A 21,016-nucleotide genomic window follows, 5' to 3' on the forward strand; every position below is an offset into this window, starting at 1 on the left:
GCTCAGGTGAACATCTTTCACAAGTGGAGCTTTGTCCTGATATTGAGAAAGAGATTGGACTTAGAGCTCTTTAGAGTAAAGAAGTTTATTCCTTCCTGACAAAAAGTAGACACAAACAAAAGGTTAGGGAATCCCCAAATGAAGGGCTAGGAAAAGAACCAGTTATCCTCTTGGATAACCTACTTAGACCTTACGTCTCTTTCATACATTCATCTGCCAAGCCTGGGTCATGAGGGGAGGAAGGGAGAGAAGTTGCTTGACCAACATTAGCAAAAGAGTAACTGTCACAGATAAGTGGAAGGAGATCAAAGGGATCAGTAAAATGCAGCCATACGAAGAGCACAACTACATAGACATATACACAATGGCTGTGGATTATATACACTGAGAGCCAACTAAGCTTTCAGCCATGCCACTGAAGAAGATGTGAAGCCCAAATTGCTTTTCCTTGTCAGGGTGGCTAATGTTAATAAATGTCAGATAGAATTTTTGGGGAAAGAACATCAGAATCCTTGTTATTAAAACTGAAGTGGTTATAAATCCTGAAACTGTCACCTGTGACTATAACCCATCGCTTCTGTCTAGTGGCATAAAGTATATATGCCAATGAGTCATTATAGAAGACACCTCTTAGTAACCTACCCAAATTCCCTTTACTGGTGTGTGCACTCATCTCAGAGCTCCTGCAAGTGTTGTGGTTAATAATGTACATCGGGAACTTTCTCCAGAGAATAGTCTTTGGTTGATGGGAGTTACCTCAGCCAGAAATGCCTGCCTCTGGGGGCAGTGTATGCCTAATATAGAGAAACAGAAACTGGCACCCTGTCCAATATTCTGACTTTTTTCAGGGCTGCCTAAGGGACTGGTTTTTATCTCACCTGGCTGAAAGCACTGATGGAAGAATCAGCAAATTCAAAGAACACATCATGACTTGTTCTTTAGCTAGTCAAAGGTGAATACAGAAAAAAAGAATGAAAAAGAGTGAAGAAAGACTAAGGGCTTTATGGGGCACAATCAAATAGACCAATATATGTATTATGGGAATACCAGAATAAGGAGAGAGAGATAAAAGAGTATAAAGCTTACTTTAAAAAATAATGTCTGAGGCCGGGCACAGTGGCAATGTCTGAGGCTGGGCATGGTGTCTCACGCCTGTAATCCAAGCACTTTGGGAGGCCAAGGTGGGTGGATCACAAGGTCAAGAGATCGAGACCATCCTCACCAACATGGTGACACCCTATCTCTACTAAAAATACAAAAATTAGCTAGGTGTGGTGGTGCGTGCCTGCAGTCCCAGCTACCTGGGAGGCTGAGGCAGGAGAATCACTTGAACCCAGGAGGCGGAGGTTGCAGTGAGCCAAGATCACGACACTGCACTCCCGCCTGGTGACAGAGTGAGACTCTGCCTCAAAATAACAACAACAACAACGACAACAACAACAACAATAATAATGTCTGAAAACTTCCCAGATGTTCATAAGTCAACATCTGAATTTATGAAGCTCAAAAGTTCCCAAATATGATCAATCCAAAGAAGGCTACAATGAAATACATTTAATCAAATTGTTAAAAGCCTGGGTTAAGGAAGGAATTCTGAAAGCAGCAAGAGAAAAGCAACTCATCACGTATAAGGGAACCCCCATACAATTAACAGCGGATTTCTCAGCAGATAACTTGCAAGCCAGGAGGGAGTGAGATGACATAATCAAAGTAGTGTGAGAAAAAACTTGCCAACTAAGATTACTATACCTAGCAAAATTATCTTTTAAAAATAAACTACTGATAAAACATTTCCTAGACAAAAACTGAGGGAGTTTGTCACCAGTAGCCTGCCTTATAAGAAATCTTTAGGGGGTTCTTCAAATTGAAATGAAAGGTTGGGCACAGTGGCTCACACCTATAATCCCAGCACTTTGGGAGGCTGAGGTGGGAGGATTATTTTAGGTCAGGAGTTTGAGACCAGCCTGGCTAACATGGTGAAACCTCATCTGTACTAAAAAAAAAAAATACAAAAATTAGCTGGGTATGATGGTGTGTGCCTGTAATCTCAGCTACTCTGGAGGCTGAGGCAGGAGAATTGCTTGAACCCAGGAAGCGGAGTTTGCAGTGAGCTGAGATCGCACCACTGCACTCCAGCCTGGGCAACAGAGCAAGACTATGTCTCAGAAAACAAACAAACAAACAAACAAAAACAAATTAAATGGAAAAGCACTGAATAGCAATGCAAAAGCATAAGGAAGCATAAACCTCACTGAGAAAGGTAAATGCATAAATACAGAATAATGTAAAACTGTAAAAGTGATGCATGAATTACTTTGAACCTTAATATGAAAGTAAAAGATAAAAACTTGTTAATAAACACACAATATAAAAAGAAGCAAACTCTGACTACAGGTACTCAAAGTGGGTGGTTATGAGAGGAGTCAAAGTAAAGTTTTTGTTTGCAGTTGAAGTTACCAACTTAAAATAGGTGGTTATAACTACAATGATGAAAGGGTCAATTCAATAGGAATAAACAATTGTTAAGTCATGTGCATTCAACATTAGCTTAAATATGAATATGTAAATATATAAAGCAGATATTGACAGATTTCAAAGGAGAAATTGATAGCAATCCTGTAATAGGAGACTTCAATGCCCACTTTCAATAATGTATAGGATTTCCAGGCAGATAATCGATAAAGAAAGAGCTAACTGGAGCAACACTGTTTACCAGATGGACCTAACAGACATATACAGAACATTCCACCCAACAGCAGCAGAATACATATTCTTCTCAAGAGCATACAGATTTTTCTCCAAGACTGATTACGTGTTAGATTAGAAAACAAATTTTGACAAATTTAAGAAGATTTAAATTATGCCAAGTGTCTTTTCAGACCGCAGTAGAATGAAACTAGAAACCAACAACAGAAACAAAACCAGAAAACATTTAAAGCTGTGAAAATTAAATAACATTCTCTTGAACAACCATTGCTTCAAGGAGAAATAATAAATACAATTAGAAAATACCTTAAGACAAATGAAAAGGAAAACACAGCATACCAAAACTTATGGAATGCAGCAAAAGCAGTACCAAGAGGGAAATTCATAGTAATAAACATCTACATTTTAAAAAGTACAAAGAGCTCAAATCAATAACCTAACTTTATACCTCAAGGAACTAGAAAAAGAAGAAAAATTAAGCCCACAGTTAGCAAAAATGATAAAATCAGAACAGACATAAACAAAATAGAGAATAGAAAAATAGTAAACATAAAGTCAATAAAACTAAGAATTGGATTTTTGAAAAGATAAACAAAATGGATAAATCCTTGTCCAGACTGAAAAAGAAAAAAGTAGAGAACATTCAAATAGGTGAGAAATGAAAGAGGAGACATTACAACTGGTGCCACAGAAATTTTTATTTAAATTGGCTAACCTAGAAGAAATGAATACATTCCTAGAGATATACAATCTCTCAACAAACAAAAAAAATTCTCAACAAAGAAAAACTCAGGACCAGATGGCTTTACTGAATAATCTTACCAAACATTTCAAGAATAATGAATATGAATCCTTCTCAATTTCTTCCAAAAAAATGGAATCAGAGAAAACTTCCAAATTCATTATATGAGGCCAGCATTACCCTGATACCAATACCAGACAAAGATACTACAAGAAAAGAAGACTACAACCCATATCCCTGGTGAGTACTGATATAAAAGTCCTTACCAAAATACTAGTAAACCGATTTTAACAGCACATTAAAAGGATTATATGCCACGATCAAGTGAGATTTATCACTGGGTTGCAAAGATAGTTCAATACACACAAGTCAATAAATGTAATACATCGTATTAATAGAATGAAGAAAAAAATCATATGACTATCATAATAGACATAGGAAAAGTATTTGACAAAATTAAATAACCTTTCCATGATAAAAACATTCAACAATATATTAATAAGAATAGAAAGAAATTTCCTCAACATAATAAATTTCATACATGAAAAGCCGTAACTAATATCATATGCCGTAGTGAAAAACTGAAAGGTTTTTTTTCTAAGATCAGGGATAAGGCAAGGATGTCCAAACTCAGCACTTTTATTCTACATAGTACTGGAAGTCTTATCCAGAGTAATTAGACAAAGAAGAAATAGAATGCATCTGAATTGGAAAAGAAGAAGAAGTAAAATTATCTCTGCAGATGACATGGTCTTATATGTAGAAAACTGTATATAAAAAGACTCCATCAGAAAACTATTAGACTAGTAAATTCAGTAAAGTTGCTGGATAGAACAAAATCAACACTCAAAAGTCAGTTGCATTTATATAGTAACAATGAGCAATCCAAGTAAATCTGTTTTAAATCGTATTTACAATAGTTTGGAATAAACTTAATCAATGACTTGTACACTGAAAACTACAAAACACTGCTGAATGAAATTAAGGCAAAAACAATCGGAAAGACATCTTATGTTCAAGGATTGGTAGACTTAATATTGTTAAAAATATTTACACTACCCAAAATAATATATGAACTTAATACAAACCCTATCAAAATCCAAATGGCATTTATTGTAGAAATACAAAAAAAATTCTAAAGTTCATATGAAGTCTTAAAAGACTCCAAATAGCCACAACAATCTTGAGAAAGAAGAATAAAGCTAGAGGCATCACACTTCTTGATTTCAAAACATGTTTCCAAAGTTATAGTAATCAAAACAGTATAACACTGACATAAAAACAGACATGTAGACTGATAGAACAAAATATAGAGTCCAGAAATAAGCCCTCATATACAAGGTCTAATGATCTTTAATAAGAGTTTCAGAACTACACATTGGGGAAAGGGTAGTTTATTCAATAAATGTTGTTAGTATGGACCCTTATCTTATACCATACACAAAAATGAACTCAAAACGAAGTTAATTTTTTTATAAACATCTATAAAACTCCCAGAAGAAAACAATTAAAAAACATGACATTGAAAAGGGAAATGATTTTTTAGATATGATACCAAAACACAGGCAACAAAAGCAGAAATAGAGAAATAGGGTGACGTCAAACTGAAAAACTTATGAAATTGGAGAAAATATTTGCAAGGCAGATATTGGATAAGAGATTAATATCTAGAATATACTTTAAAACTCCTTTAACTCAATAACAGACCCCTCAATAATAAATAATCAAATTTTTAAAATGAGCAAAGGGTTAAACAGACATTTCTCCAAAGAAGATATACAAATGGCCAACATTTATTTGGAAAAATGCTTAAAATTATTAATCATCAGGAAAGTGCTAATCACAACCACCATGAGATATCACCTCATACCTTAGGACTACCACTATTTAACACACACACACACACACACATACACACACACCTCCCATAAAACAAAAACAAAACAGAAGATAACAAGTTGGTAAGGACATGGGGAAATGGGAACCCTGTGCACTGCTGGTGGGAATGAAAATGGTGTAGTGGCTCTGGAAAACAACATGGATATTCCAAACAAAATTAAACATAGACTACCATGTGGTTCAGCAGTCCTACTTCTTGATATATATCGATGAGAACTGAAAACAGGGTCTTGAAGAGATATTTGCATGCCCATGTTCATTTAAGCATTATGCAGAAATGCTAAGATGTGGAAGCAAACTAAATGTCCATTGATGGATGAATGGATTTTTAAAAAATGTGGTAAACACACACCCACGTACATACACACTAGACTATTATTCAGCTTTCACCAAGATAGAAATAACAGCTCCATCAGCTGACACAACAAGAATGAACCCGGAGGACATTGCGCTAAGTAAAATAAACCAGATGCAGAAAGACAAATGTTGCATGATCTCACTTATTTGTGGAATCTAATACAGTCGAACCCATAGACATAGACAGTAGAGTGGTGATAACCAAGAGCTGGAGGGAGGAAGAAGTGGGGAGATGTTGTCAAAGGGGTACGAAGTTTTAGTTGTGCATAATCAATATTTTTTTTGAGATCTAATGAATAGCAATGTGACTATAATTAACAATATTTTATTGTATAGTTGAAATTTGGTAAGATAATGTATCTTAAGCATTCTCACCAAAAAAAAAATAAAAAAACCAAGAAAGGAAAAAAGGGGAGAAAGAAAATGGTAACTATTTGAGGTGATAGAAAAATTATCTTGGTTGTGCTGATTATTCCACAGTGTATATGTATATTAAATCATCAAATTGTGTAACTTAAATATATATATTTAAAATATATACATTTAAATATATACATTTTTAAAAGTCAAATGTGCCTCAATACATTTAAAAAATATATGTGAGGCAGAAACTGATGGAACTGCAAGGAGAAATAGATGAATCCATTACTGTAGTTGGAGACTTCAACATCCCTCTCTTATGAATGGGATCCAGCAGGCAGAAAATTAGTAAGGACACAGTTGAGCTCAACAGCATCATAAATCAGTCGGATATACAGGCATACCTCGTTTATTGCACCTTGTTTTATTATGCTTCACAGATACTGCATTTTAACAAATTGAAGGTTTGTGGCAACATGCATTGAACAAGTCTACCTGTGCCATTTTGCCAATAGCATGTACTCACTTCATGTTTCTGTGTCACATTTTGGTAATTCTCACAACAGTTCAAACATATCCATGGTAGTTTTAATAATCTTCCTACAGGGTGAATTCATTTGCAGGACATTGCACATAAACCCAGGACACAGGTACAATCAGTGTATACATAATGTCTCATGTCAGAGATGTTTATAATTGTCATTGTTTTGGTCATTTGAACACTAGCATCCTGCCCTTCTCAGAGCCCAGAAAGTGTAAGACATATTAAAAGTCGCACTTGGGACAGCCTTGGACTCTGAGAGTGAAAATACACTTGTCTTTTCTTCAATTATAGCAAATGAGGTGCATCTCATAACCGCTTATGCTAGTGAGAAACAAACATGGTAAACCCATTCTTTTCTCTTGTTACCAGAGGAGGAGACCCTAGAGAGAGGTTCTGAACCTGGTTAGGAGCAGTGTAGGGATGAAACATGAGTATGGGCCTGATACTGACGGCAAAAATATCATTAGGAAACCAGATGGGAGATTCCATAATTCCAACTGCTTGCTTAACCTCTGTGAATAAGTTAGGATAGGATGGGAGGAAGACGGTGGAAGGAGGAGCTTGTCTGTAAATCTGAAAACATATTGCCTACTCCTCTTTGCAGAAGAACACAGAGTGTTTCCCAAGGAAAGTGTGAAACAGCGTCTTTAATTTCCTTCATAGAAGGATAGCCTTCAAAGTAGCAGTACACAAAGGTATTATTACCTATTCCTCAGTTTGAGAAGGATTAGATTTGTCCTTCTTGCCTAGTTGATTTCATTTCCACCAGCGGTCATTTACTCTTTCAGGATCCACATAACCTCTAATAGGCTCATTTTAAAATTTAATAACTTCCAGTAAGTAATCAACAGGAGGTTATAAAATTGCTACTGTGTGCCAGGGTTGATACCTCTCTATAGGAAAAGGGACTAGGTATTCATGCACAGATGGATAAGGTAGCTACGTGCCTTTCAGCATTATAAGCTAAGTTTTGTAATACAGATAAGTCGAGTCCAGAGCAGAGCATGATAACAAAGCATAAGGGGACTCACAGTCAGTACCTCTGAGTTAAGGGGAGGGAATAGAGAGGAAGTTGATGGTGAGAAGTTCAGAGTAGGGTCCCAGGGGCATGCTAGACGTAAACATGGCCTTGAGAAATAGGAAAGGATTGGGGCCTGATGCGGTGGCTCACATCTGTAATCCCAGCACCGTGGGAGGCTGAGACGGGCAGACCACCTGAGGCCAGGAGTTCGAGACCAGCCTGACCAACATGGTGAAACCTCATCTTTACTAAAATATAAAAAGTAGCCAGGCGTGGTGGTGCATGCCTGTAATCCCAGCTACTTGGGAGGCTGAGTCAGGGGAATCACTTGAACCTGGGAGGCGGAGGTTGTAGTAAGGCGAGATTGCAACACTGCATTCCAGCCTGAGTAACAGAACGAGACTCCATCTAAAAAAAAAAAAAAAAAAAAAAAGAAGAAGGAATTGGGACACTTTTGAGTGTATATATATTTTTATTCTGGAGAAAATAGACTCAGCCCAGGCTCTGTCTGGACACTGACACAGAGGGAAGAAGAGAAGGAATGAAATCCTGTTTTCCTACTTTGATATCATGTACCTTCCCTGGCCCCCAGTTCTGACATCAGCACTGGGCTGTGAACTTGGTGTTCAACTGTGAATCCCCGTACTTTCTTTTTTCCTTTTGCTTCCTCTTATAATGGATATAAAAGGTCTGGATTCTTTTCTGGAGTCTGTAATTTCCCCATAGGTTCTTGCTCTGTCTCAAGTCAGAGGGTCTCTTCTATTTTCACATAGTGCCCTGAAGAGTCTCTTAAAATCTAGGAGCCCTCCATCTGCAGTTCTGTGGATTTTATCAAGAGCATTCCCCAGAGGGGCAAAAATCTGTTTTGACTTCTGTGGGAACACAGGAGTTTTTTTGGAATGGACAGATGAAGGTGAGGTGGGGTGTATCCCATGGGTATAGTAGGGGTAAGTAATAGATTTATTAGTTACAACTAACAACTAATAGTTGTTCCAAGTAACAGCCATTATTAATAGTTGTTCAAAGAAACATTAATCTAGGCTGGTGTGTTTCAACCCAGATAAGCAGCAGCATGGGACCTGTCTCCTGGAACTATTTTGTTCCTTGTCAGTCTGCTCCAGACACTCTTTCCTTTGTGCTAAGTGCAGAGGCCAAGAATCCAGGGCATCACTCCATGCCCTGTTCCTACCCTCACTCGGATCAACCTCTGCCTAACTTACTGCTTTTGCTACCTGGGACACTGCATCATCGGAACGTCACTAATGTCCCATCTGCATGGTTTGTGCCCAAACCAAGATGAGAACAGATCAGCAGTATCTCAGATATGAGACATCCAATGATGCTGTTGCATCAACAGAATAGTTAGGGAGCTGATCTCTGTGCCTGGACCCTGCTGCTGGGCTTTATGCCAAGCAAAGGCAAGGTTGCTTGTGTCAACAGAAACAAAATGAGAAGGACTTTCAGAAGTCCCCCCCAACTAAGGACAATTTTCCATTATCTGAATGCCCCACAATTAAAATTTTATTCATTAGGGTTAATTTTCTTTTCTTTTTTTTTGAGACAGAGTCTCACTCTGTCATCCAGTCTGGAGTGCAGTGGTGTGATCTTCTCAGCTTACTGCAATCTCCACCTCCCAGGTTCAAGCAATTCTCATGCCTCAGCCTCCCAAGTAGCTGGGATTACAGGTGCATGCCACTGCACCTGGCTAATTTTGGTATATTTAGTAGAGATGGGGTTTTGCCATGTTAGCCAGGTTAGTCTTCAACTCCTGACCTCAAGTGATCTGCCCACCTTGGCCTCCCAAAGTGCTGGGTGGGGCCTCCCAGTGGGAATCTCAGTATCCCCAGCCAGGGGTTTATGAATAGGACACTGGATAACCTTGAGAGGAGCTCCTAGGAGGAGGAACAGCGGTGGTATTGTGAATCAATGATCTTAGTTTTTTCTGCCTACTGGCTCTGGAGAGTCAGGGCAGCCCAGATGAGGGCAATTGCCCCCAGTGTGGCACACCCACCCCTTCAAGGGAGAAATACTGCTTATTTGAGTGGGTTTCTGACCCTACTCCTCCTAAGTGAGACCTCTTAACAGAAGTCTCCACACATCTCATACAGGAGTGTTTCAGCTGGCATCAGGCCAGTGCCCCTCTAAGACAGAGCTCTCAGAGGAAGGAGCAGCTTGGCATCTTTGCTGGTCTGCAGCCTCCACTGGTGATAACTCCAGGGATGGGAGGGACCCAGGCAAATAGGGACTGGAGTGGATAACAAGCAAACTGCAGCAGTCCTACAGAAGAGGAGCCTGACCGCTAAAAGAAAAGCAAACAGAATACAACAGCATCAAGAAAAAGGCACCACAAAAAACTCCATTCAAATGTCAGCAGCCTCAAAGATCAAAGGTAGATAAACCCATGAAGATGAGAAAGAATCAACGCAAAAATACTGAAACCTCAAAAAGCCAGAGTGCCTCTTCTCCTTCAGAGAGTTGCAACACGTCTCTAGCAAGGGCACAGAACTGGGCTGAGACTGAGATGGATGAATTGACAGAAGTAGGCTTAGGAAGATGGGTAATAACAAACTTCACTGAGCTAAAGGATTATGTTCTAACTCACAGCAAAGAAGCTAAGAACCATAATAAAACATCACAGGTGCTGTTAATCAGAATAAGAACTTTAGAGAGGAACATAAGTGATTTGATGGAGCTGAAAAACACAACATGAGAATTTCATAATGCAAACACAAGTATCAATAGCTGAGTAGACCAAGTGGAAGAAAGGATATCAGAGCTTGAAGACTATCTTGCTGAAATAAGGCAGGCAGACAAGATTAGAGAAAAAAGAATGAAAAGGAATGAACAAAACCTCCAAGAACTATGGGACTATGTTAAAAAACTGAACCTACAAATGGTAGGGGTACCTGAAAGAGACTGGGAGAATGAAACCAAGTAGGAAAATACACTTCAGGATATCATCCAGGAAAACTTCCCCAACCTAGCAAGACAGGCCAACATTCAAATTCAGGAAATCCAGAGAACCCCAGTAAAATACTCCATGAGAAGATCAGCCCTGACACATAATCATCAAATTCTCCAACGTCAAAATGAAAACAAAAATGGTAAGGGCAACCAGAGAGAAGGACCAGGTTACCTATAAAGGGAAGCCCATCAGACTAACAGCAGACATCTCAGCAGAAACCCTACAAGCCAGAAGAGATTGGGGGCCAATTTTAAACACCCTTAAAGCAAAGAATTTCCAACCTAGAATTTAATATCCAGCCAAGCTGAGCTTCCTAAGTGAAGGAGAAATAAAATCTTTTTCAGACAAGCAAATGCTGAGGGAATTTGTCACCACCAGGTCTGCCTTGCAAGAACTTCTGAAGGAAGCACTAAATATGGAAGGAAAAACCAATATCAGCCACTACGAAAAACACACTGAAATACACAGTGGAGTGACACTATGAAGCAAATGCATAAACAAGTTTGCAAAATAACCAACAGGCATCATGATGTCAGGATCAAATTCACACATAACAATATTAACTTTAAATGTAAATGGGCTAAATGCCCCCAGTTAAAAGACACAGAGTGGCAAGCTGGATAAAGAGTCAAAATCCACCTGTGTGCTGTATTCAAGAGATGCATTATAATAAAAAAGAAAATAATCAAAATTCTAAAAATAAAAGTACAATGACAAAAATAAAATAATCAGTGTATGGTATTTAGAGAAGACTGGACCCAGCTGAAGAGAGGTTGATTGAACCGAAAGGTAAGTTAGCAGAACATATCCAGACTAAAACAGGGAGAGGAAAATAATACTAAAAAATATAGAAAAGAGTGAATGTGACGGATAGCATATAGTGAGAGAACTAACATATGTGTAATTGGAGATCCAGAAGGAGAAGAAAGACAGAATAGAGCAAAGAAATGGAAAATGGCTGAGAATTTGGTAAACTGATATAAGACATCAAGCTACATATTAAAGTAGCCCTCTGAGACCAGTGAACACCTAGGCACATCACAGTAAAACCATATTTAGGTATATCTGTTTTAATTTTACTTGAAGCCAAAGCAAAGAGAAAAATCTTAAAATCTAGCAGGAAAAAAGACATGCCTTTGAAGAATAACAGTAAGACTGATAGCTGTCTTCCCAATGGAAACAATGAAAGGGAGAAGATAATGGAATGATATCTTTAACATGCTGACAGAAAATAATGCTAACCTAGAATTCTATACCTAAGAAAAAAATCTTCCAAAAATAAGACCAGAACTAAGGTATTTTCAGACAAAGACAGAAAATTCATCACAAGCACTTTGACATGGAAAGAAATATCAGGCCAGGCACAGTGGCTCAAACCTGCAATCCCAGCACTTTGGGAGGCCGAGGTGGGTGTATCACTTGAGGTCAGGAGTTCAAGACAAGCCTGGCTAACATAGTGAAACCTCATCTCTACTAAAAATACAAAGATTAGCTGCGTGTGGTGGCACATGATTGTAGTCCCAGCTACATGGGAGGATGAGGCAGGAGAATTGCTTGAACCCAGGAGGTGGAGGCTGCAGTGAGCCAAGATCACGCCACTGCACTCCAGCCTGGGTGACAGAGTGAGACTGTCTCAAAAAAAAAAAAAAAAAAAAAAAAAGAAATGAGATGAAATATCAGAGATTTATGTAGGCAAATGAAAGATTATCCTAGATATAAACAAGATAATGAAAGAAGGAATGAAGAAAAACAGAAAGGGAAAATATGTACGTAAATCTAATTAGTGGTTCCCAAGTCAGGGCAATTGTGCCCACTAGGGGACATCTGGCAATGTTTGAAGACATTTTTAATTGTCACATCTTGGGGGTTGGTGCTACTGACATCTAGTGGATAGAGACCAAGGATGCTGCTAAACATCCGTAATACATGGAACCGCCTTTTACGACAAATAAATATATGGCCCAAAACATCAACCCTGCATGATCTCCTGTACCACCATTGTCTTGCCCAGTTGTGGGTGGGGGAGTGGGCTCAGAACAATGTTTCTTCTGCCTGCCAACTCACTTCCCTGAGCTATTACATGAACAGCCTCAAGTTCTTGCCAAATAAGCTGTGATATTAATCCATGATCTCTGTTTCTCCTTCTGTAGTCCCACAACAAATTTGCTACCTCAACTATTTGCTCTCACTGCACTTTTTCCCTAAGTCCCCAGGTCCCACTTCCTAGTTTGGATCTCCCTGTCTTCTTACTCTTTAGAAGCTTGGCCTCCTTAGCTAAGACTTCTGGACTCTACTTACCATTTTTCGTTTCATTGACTAACATCCCTGGGGAAAACAGCTTATAGGTGGGATGTTCTTATGGTTACACAAAACACTATCCCTCTGAGTTTCTCAAACCTGGGTGCAGTCTTTCTCACATTATTTCAGGCCTATGATTCTGGTAGGTCCCCACAAGCTATCTCCCCTTCTAACAAATCCATGGAGATACAATCTTACATTAAAATGACAGCACTAATGGTCTGGAGTTGAAAGGAGATGCTGTTGGCCTCTCCACCCAAAGTCTCTTCCTAGACAATGCATCATTTGTTACTATTGTTTATTTAACCATTTGGGATCTACAGAGATCTTTTCAAAGGCAAATACTGCTAGAAAGAATAAGCAACCTTCAGAGGGTTAAGAGAGCCTGTCATGTGTTGAGATTGCGGCAAGGGCCACTTTGCATGAGTGGAGGTATCACTAACTATATCTCTTGGCTTAGAGCCCAAGGAAAGGGTACGTCATATGATCCAAACAAAGCCAGCATTCCTTCTTCCAGGAAGCCAGAGAGGGGCATGACAAGAAAGGAGCAATGGGACATATAATCAGTTCCTTGAAGTATGGAGAGAGGGGTTGCTATGGGTTGTGGTATCAGGGCAGGCTTCCTGGAAGAAGGAGTGCTTCCTTTTACCTTGAGGGATGGAGAGAAATTGATATGCCTCAGAGTGAAAGGTATGTTTTCCTCCCTGACAGGATTAAATATAGAATGGGGGGAGAAGCAAGGGAATTTGGTTGAAATGAAAGGCTAGTATCCCCCAACTTGACAAAAACAGATGAAGCTACAGACAAGTTTGGATCACAAACTTGGTAGTAAGCTGTCTGATTCTAGCTCATTCTGACTTGCCAGCTTTTCTTTTTTGGCCTCTATTGTTACACCCATGAAACCTGAAGAGCACAAGTATTGCACAAGGAGAACAAATAGGCACAGGCAGGTAGTTGAATCTACCCAAGTTCACCTAGCAAACTACTGATGAATGGGTATAGAGACCCCCTTTTTTGAACCTCTCTGTACTTGAATTTCTTGAAATATGTCTATTTCAAGGGCTAGAGATGTGCTTACAGTAGACAGCGCAGTGGGAAATAGAGTGGAAAAGGAGCACTGGGCAGAAATAGCCCTAAGTGAGATGGGCCATGGAGGACAGGTTCTTAGTGTCAGGCCAGGGAGTGGCTACCTTAGGTCAAACCCAGTGAATCATTTCCTGCTAAGCAGTTAGAAGAAAGAAACAGTTGGGGAAAACCTCTGGGTCTATCTGGCAGATGGGACATTCTCGTTCACCCTCAAGTGTACTAGGGGACACAATGAACCCTTGTACTTGGTTGTCTTGTTTCAGAGCTTGGAGTTAATTGGCTCTGAAAAGCTTCAAAGTGGGAGGAGATTGGTATTGAAAGGTGTGGGATGGGTACATGTGATACTTTGATACAAGCATACAATAGGTAATGATCGATTTAGGGTAATAGAAATATCCATTATGTCAAGCATTTGTCATTTCTTTGTGCTAGGAGCATTCTAAATCCACTTCTCTAGTTATTTTGAAATATTCAACAAATTATTGTAACTATAGTTGTGCTACTGAACACTAGATTTTGTACAGCTAGTATGTATCCATAAAAATTTAAAATAAAATTAATTAAAAATGTGTAGGCTGAGAGTTCCCCAGTGAATCTATTTTGGCTTTAGTGGAATAATTGGCCCAAAGTAAACTGGTTTGCCATTACCTGAAGCAGGATTGACCAGCAGGCAATTTTAACTTATTTCTTCTGGTAACTGATAAAACAAGAAGAAAAAAAAATCAGTAAGAATATAAAATATTTGAACAACACAAATAAAAAAGTAACTATCAACATTTACAGAAAAGAACTCAGAATTACTGTAGAATACACATTCTTTTCAAAAGTACATGGAACATTTTTTAAAAAAATGTCTCAACAAATGTCAGTAGATTAAAAATCAAACAGACTGACCACAGGGTAATTAAGAATTAAGTCAGAAATCATAAAATAAGATAGCTAGAAAAAGTTTCCAGATTAGCAGGGCAAGATGGCCAACTAAACACATCCAGGAAGAACATCTCATGCCGATGTTCAGGCACACTCTGAGCAGATCTTCCGAGGGAAGTCATTGAAAGTGGACCGAGGGAGGATGCAGATCCTGGGCTGAATGGAGAGGAAGCTGGAAACCATGCATGGGGCTGCCAAGCACCAGGACTTGTTCCTAGACCCCAGCAGCTCCTGGGGAAGGGGTATGTTGAACAGGCAAGGAGTGGCCCACTCTTGCTACAGACCCCTGGAATTCTAGCTGCAGGAGACCCCATGAACCCCATGGACATTTGAGCTGACACAGACAGCTGTTTCGAGAGGTGGCAGGGACAGGACTCAACCTGTGTGGAGCACAGAGAGTTTGGAATGAGAATGGCTGCAGTGGAGCATGGCCAGGGATGCCCATTCCACAAGGCTTGTCATGCTCCTTGAGGTGGCTTTAGTTTTGTTGACTGTTAGACCTGGACAGAGCAGGGCAGTCTTGCCCCTGGGACAAGCCTAGTCTGATGCACTCTTTTTTTTTTTTTTTTTTTTTTTTTTTGAGACAGTCTTGCTTTGTCACCGAGGCTGGAGTGTAGCGGTACGATCTTGGCTCACTGCAACCTCTGCCTCCCAGGTTCAAGCGATTCTCCTGCCTCAGCTTCCTGAGTAGCTGAGATTACAGGCACCTGCCATCGCGCCCGGCTAATTTTTGTATTTTTACTAGAGACAGGGTTTCACCACATTGGCCAGGCTGGTCTTGAACTCCTGACCTCAGGTGATCTACCTGCCTCAGCCTCCCAAAGTGTTGGGATTACAGGCATGAGCCACCGTGCCCGGCCTGATCTACTTTTTTAGCAAATTTCTAGGATACAATACAGTACAAACTATAGTTATTCTGCTGTACATTATATCTCTAGACTTATTCATTCCAGGTGTTATAAATCCCACTGGTCACTGTAGTTCTGTTAAGGTTTTTTTGCAGTCTGTTTTCTCTCTGTTGTTCAGATTGAACACTTTCCATTGTTCTATCTTTAAATTCAGATTATTCCTCTGTACTCTCTATTTGGCTGTTAAGCTCATCCATTGAGTTTGTATTTCTGTTACACTCTTAACATTTTCTAAAATGTCCATTTGTTTCTTCTTTATATCTTCTATTTCTTTGCTGAGACGTTCTGTTTTAACATCTTTATGTTTGTTTATAATTGCTCCTTCAAGCTTCTTCGTGATGACCTCTACAATTTTTGTCATATAATTATAACATCTTTGTCATCTCAGTGTTGGCACCATTTTCTTTGAGATCTTTCTGGTTTTTGATATAATAAATAATTTTTAATTGAAAGTTGGAAACTTTGGGTTTTATGTTATGAGATTCTAGATCTCGTTTAAACCTTGATTTCTTCTGTCACCCTTCCAGCAGGGAAGTGGAGTACCACCTCATTACTGCCGGATGGGGGCAGAAATCAGGTTCCGCATTCAGTCTTTGTTGACAACTGAGTTGGGGGAGTGGTTTCTTCTCATTACTTCTGGGCTGGGGTGGGAGGTCTAGCTCCCCAATAAGTTCCACTGATACCTCTCCAGCAGAGAGGGATAGAAGTATCTTCCTGCTCCCCACATGGGCTCCACTGACAGCACACGCACTGGGGGAAGGCAGCATCATTACTGTCTGGTGGTGACGAAAGTCTGGGCTCTTTGCAGGGAGACTGGGGCTCCTCATTTCAGCTTGGTAAAGGCAGAAGTTGAGGCTCCTCTCTCAGCTCTGATGGGGGTGGAACTATGTGTTTGGCTATACTAGTGGTTATTGTTGAATGTTTTCTGTCTTGTTAGGCTGCCTCTTTCCCGGTCCTTTGGCAAGAGTGAGCAGGCTGGTTTTTTGTTGTGTTGTGTTTTGTTTTGTTTTTGAGGCTTTTATTGTCTCTATTTCTGTGTTTCTGGGTTTCCAGCTTCTCTAGCACCCAGTCTTGAATGTGTGAGGCAAAAAGAAAACTCAGTAATCCAGCTGCCGTGCTGTTCTTCAGGTCCTAAGGTTTCTGGCTCGTCTGCCTTGCCCTTTCCACCTTTCAGAGTCTTCTTGTGTTTGTTTTGTATTTAATGTCCAGGATTTTTAGCTGAACTTCATCAGAGGAATAGGGAAATGTCCATCTAGTTCATTTTCCCAGAAGAGTAGAAATTTCTGTCCTATATGTTAGATTTTTAAAAATAAGTAACTTAGGAGAAAAATTAGGAGAATAATCTCATAATCTTAGCATTGGAGAGAACTTCTTAAGCAAGAAACGTAAAAGATATAAAGAAAAATTAGTAGGCATTATTGATTACATAACTCTAAATTTTTATAGAACAAAACACATAATAAATAAAAGTCAAACTACAGGCTGAGGGAAATATTTGCAGTACATACGACAAGCCAGAAGTTATTTTTTCAAATAAACAAATTGATGAGAAAATGACAAACATCTCAATAGAAAAAGATTTGCACAAGCAATTCACGAAAGAGGAAATTCAAATGGCCGATAATTAAAAGCACTTGAAGATTGCTGAAAGTAGGTTTTAAATGTTTTTATCACAAACAAAAGATAAGTATGTGAGGTGATGGAGATGTTAATTAGCTTGATGTAATCATTTCACAATATGAGTATATATAAATGAAAATATCACACTAATATACATAAAATTTGTATTTGTTAATTATAATTTTTTTTTTTTGAGACAGAGTCTTGCTCTGTCACCCGGGCTGGAGTGCAGTGGTGCCATCTCAGTTCACTGAAAGCTCCGTCTCCTGGGTTCACACCATTCTCCTGCCTCAGCCTCCCAAGTAGCTGGGACTACAGGCGCCCGCCACCACACCCGGCTAATTTTTTTGTGTTTTTTTAGTAAAGATGGGGTTTCACCATGTTAGCCAGGATGGTCTTGATCTCCTGACCTCGTGATCCACCCACCTCAGCCTCCCAAAGTGCTGGGATTACAGGCATGAGCCACCATGCCCGGCCTCATAAATTTTTTTTTTATACTTTAAGGTCTATGGTACATGTGGACTATGTACAGATTTGTTACATACGTATACATGTGCCATGTTGATGTGCTGTACCTGTTAACTCATCATTTCCATTAGGTATATCTCCTAATAGTATCCCTCCACTCTCCCCCACCCCACGACGGGCCCCAGTGTGTGATGTTCCCCACCCTGTGTCCAAGTGTTCTCATTGTTCAATTCCCACCTATGAGTGAGAACATGTGGTGTTTGGTTTTCTATCCTTGCGATAGTTTGCTCAGAATGATGGTTTCTAGCTTCATCCGCGTTCCTACACTACAAAGGACATGAACTCATCGTTTTTTATGGCTGCATAGTATTCCATGGTGTATATGTGCCACATTTTCTTAATTCAGTCTATCATTGATGGACATTTGGGTTGGTTCCAAGTCTTTGCTATTGTGAATAGTGCTGCTATAAATATACGTGTCCATGTGTCTTTTTAGCAGCATGATTCATAATCCTTTGGGTATGTGCCCAGTAATGGGATGGCTGGGTCAAATGGTATTTCTAGTTCTAGATCCTTGAGGAATTGCCACACTGTCTTCCACAATGGTTGAACTAGTTTACAGTCCCCACAACAGTGTAAAAGTGTTCCTATTTCTCCACATCCTCTCCAGCACCCGTTGTTTCCTAACTTTTTAATGATCGTCATTCTATCTGGTGTGAGATGGTATCTCATTGTCGTTTTGATTTGCATTTCTCTGATGGTGAGTGATGATGAGCATTTTTTCATGTGTCTGTTGGCTGCATAAATGTCTTCTTTTGAGTAGCATCTGTTCATATCCTTTGCCCACTTTTTGGTGGGGTTGTTTGATTTTTTTCTTGTAAAAAAATATGGAACGCTTCATGAATTTGCGTGCCATCCTTGCACAGGGACCATACTAATCTTCTCTATGTCGTTCCAGTTTTAGTATATGTGCTGCCGAAGCGAGCACATAAATGTTTTTAACTAAAAAACTTTAAAAAGCAAAGAAGATTAATATCAGTAGTAGTTAGGGATATGCAAATGAAGCAACTCTGTAATTTCCATAAGACTAGCAGAAATTTAGAAGAGTAGAGATGTTGAACAGAGTGTGGGCATCTACTTAAGATAATTGTCGACCTACATTTTTATATGGATGGATACGCATGAGGAAGAGTCAGGTGAAAAGAAGAAAGTACAGTAGTAGTGAATGTATACGTCATAATTTCATTTTATGTTTTCCAAGTATCAAAACCCATGTACATATATGATTGTATATGTTTGGACACAGAGAAAGATGGTAAGGGTACAAAACAGACTATTAAAATTAGTTATTAACTATCAACCACGGCTATTATCATTGAGGGGTTAGATATGGAAAGATGTGGCTTAGAAATTATTAGCTTTTCTTTATATGTTCTTTGTACTGTTCCACTTATTGGGTGTTCAATGTGTATAATTTTATAATTAAAAATTAATTCATAACTAGGACTCTTAGAAACTATTCCCAATAAAACACCCCCCCCAAAATATTGTCCAAAATACTGGAAATGCATGACTCTTTAAATCAATGAGTCATTGGCAAGAAAGAGGAATTCTTAAACGCCAAAAATGACATGAAGGTCTCACTCCAGAAAGATAAGGAAATGCTTTAGTTAGAGGCTTCCCTGGGGGTATCTGCCAATGCCTGGTAATCTGTAGTTTGAATTTTAGTGGGCCCCTGGCAAGGGCAAGAAAAAAGAGCTAAGCCCTAAGCAATGTGAAAAGTCAGATCAGAAATCTCACTCATAAGGACCCCCAAATGCTGACACATTAATAAATGGATGAAACAGAAACACACACATGCACGACTGTGGTAAAGGAACTTGCCTGTCTTAACTTTGGCTCTCAACAAAGTGGGAAAAAAGACTATTCTGGGCTGGGCGCGGTGGCTCATGCCTGTAATCCCAGCACTTTGGGAGGCAGATGTGGGGGGATCACGAGGCCAGGAGTTCGAGACTGGCCTGACCAACATGGTGAAACCCCGTCTCTACTAAAAATACAAAAAAATTAGCCAGGCGTGGTGGTGCATGCCTGTAATACCAGCTATTCAGGAGGTTGAGGCAGGAGAATCATTTGAACCTGGGAGACAGAGGTTGCAGTGAGCTGAGATAGTGCCACTGCACTCCAGCCTGGGGGACAGAGCAAGACTCCATCTCCAAAAAAAAAAAAAAAGGAAAAAAAGACTATTCTGAGAATTTGTAACTGCAGCCTCATTTCCTTTCATGAGAGCAGAGTAGGAAAACCGGCACAGGTGCATAGTCTAAGAAATCTAAAGCTATGAATTTAATTCAAAATAGTGTGAGCTGTTAGGGAAAAATTGAGGACAAATTGATTCAGAAGAATGCTCTTTTAAACACAGGAATCCAAGGAATTCCACAAAGTATCGTTACATACATAAACATCCCTTAAATATACACTCTCACAATAAAAAAATCACTCAGATCTTAAGAAAACAAGATGAAAAAATCAAGAAAAACAACGAACAGCAGAGGTCCACAAAGACTTCAGATATTGGAGTTACTGTATTGTATAGTAGCGAGTTATTGTATTGTAAGAAAGGAACATAAAAAAAGGATTCCTGATTCTGTCTTTGGGGTAGGAAGGACACGTGATAAAGACATTCATTCAAAAGGTAAAAGACAAACCAATAAGGGTTTTAGAAGATTACCCTGGATCCTGGAAGATGTTTATAATACATATAGCTGGGGAAAGAGGCGACTCCAGTAGAAATCAGCAAGAAAAAGTCAGACAACCCCAGAGAACAATGAGCAAAACAATTGCACGGAAAACCAAAGAGAGGATATGCAGGTGGTTAATAAAGATCTAAAAAGGTGCTCAACCTCATTAATAGTCAAGAAATTTAAATGAAGTCCACAATGATGTATTTCTATACTCATAGCAGGATGGTAAAAACGAAAAGATTCTGACAATTCTACATACAGCATAGATACGGAACAATAGGAACTCTAAACTACCAATGGCAAGGCTGTGAATTGGTTCCAACTCTTTGGGAAATACCTTGGTATCAGCTTGAGAAGCTGAAGATATGCATACC

General features: G+C 39.3%; 1 non-coding gene across 1 annotated transcript; it reads right to left on the reverse strand.

Moving 5' to 3' along the window:
• Positions 1 to 18,785: 18,785 nt before the first annotated feature.
• LOC119618737 (U6 spliceosomal RNA) lies at positions 18,786 to 18,892 on the reverse strand. Its single transcript, XR_005235097.1, has one exon. It is a non-coding gene; the product is annotated as a U6 spliceosomal RNA (small nuclear RNA).
• Between the last annotated feature and the right edge of the window lie 2,124 nt (positions 18,893 to 21,016).

The sequence above is a fragment of the Chlorocebus sabaeus genome, chromosome 2 (assembly GCF_047675955.1).
Source record: "Chlorocebus sabaeus isolate Y175 chromosome 2, mChlSab1.0.hap1, whole genome shotgun sequence".
NCBI lineage: Eukaryota > Metazoa > Chordata > Mammalia > Primates > Cercopithecidae > Chlorocebus > Chlorocebus sabaeus.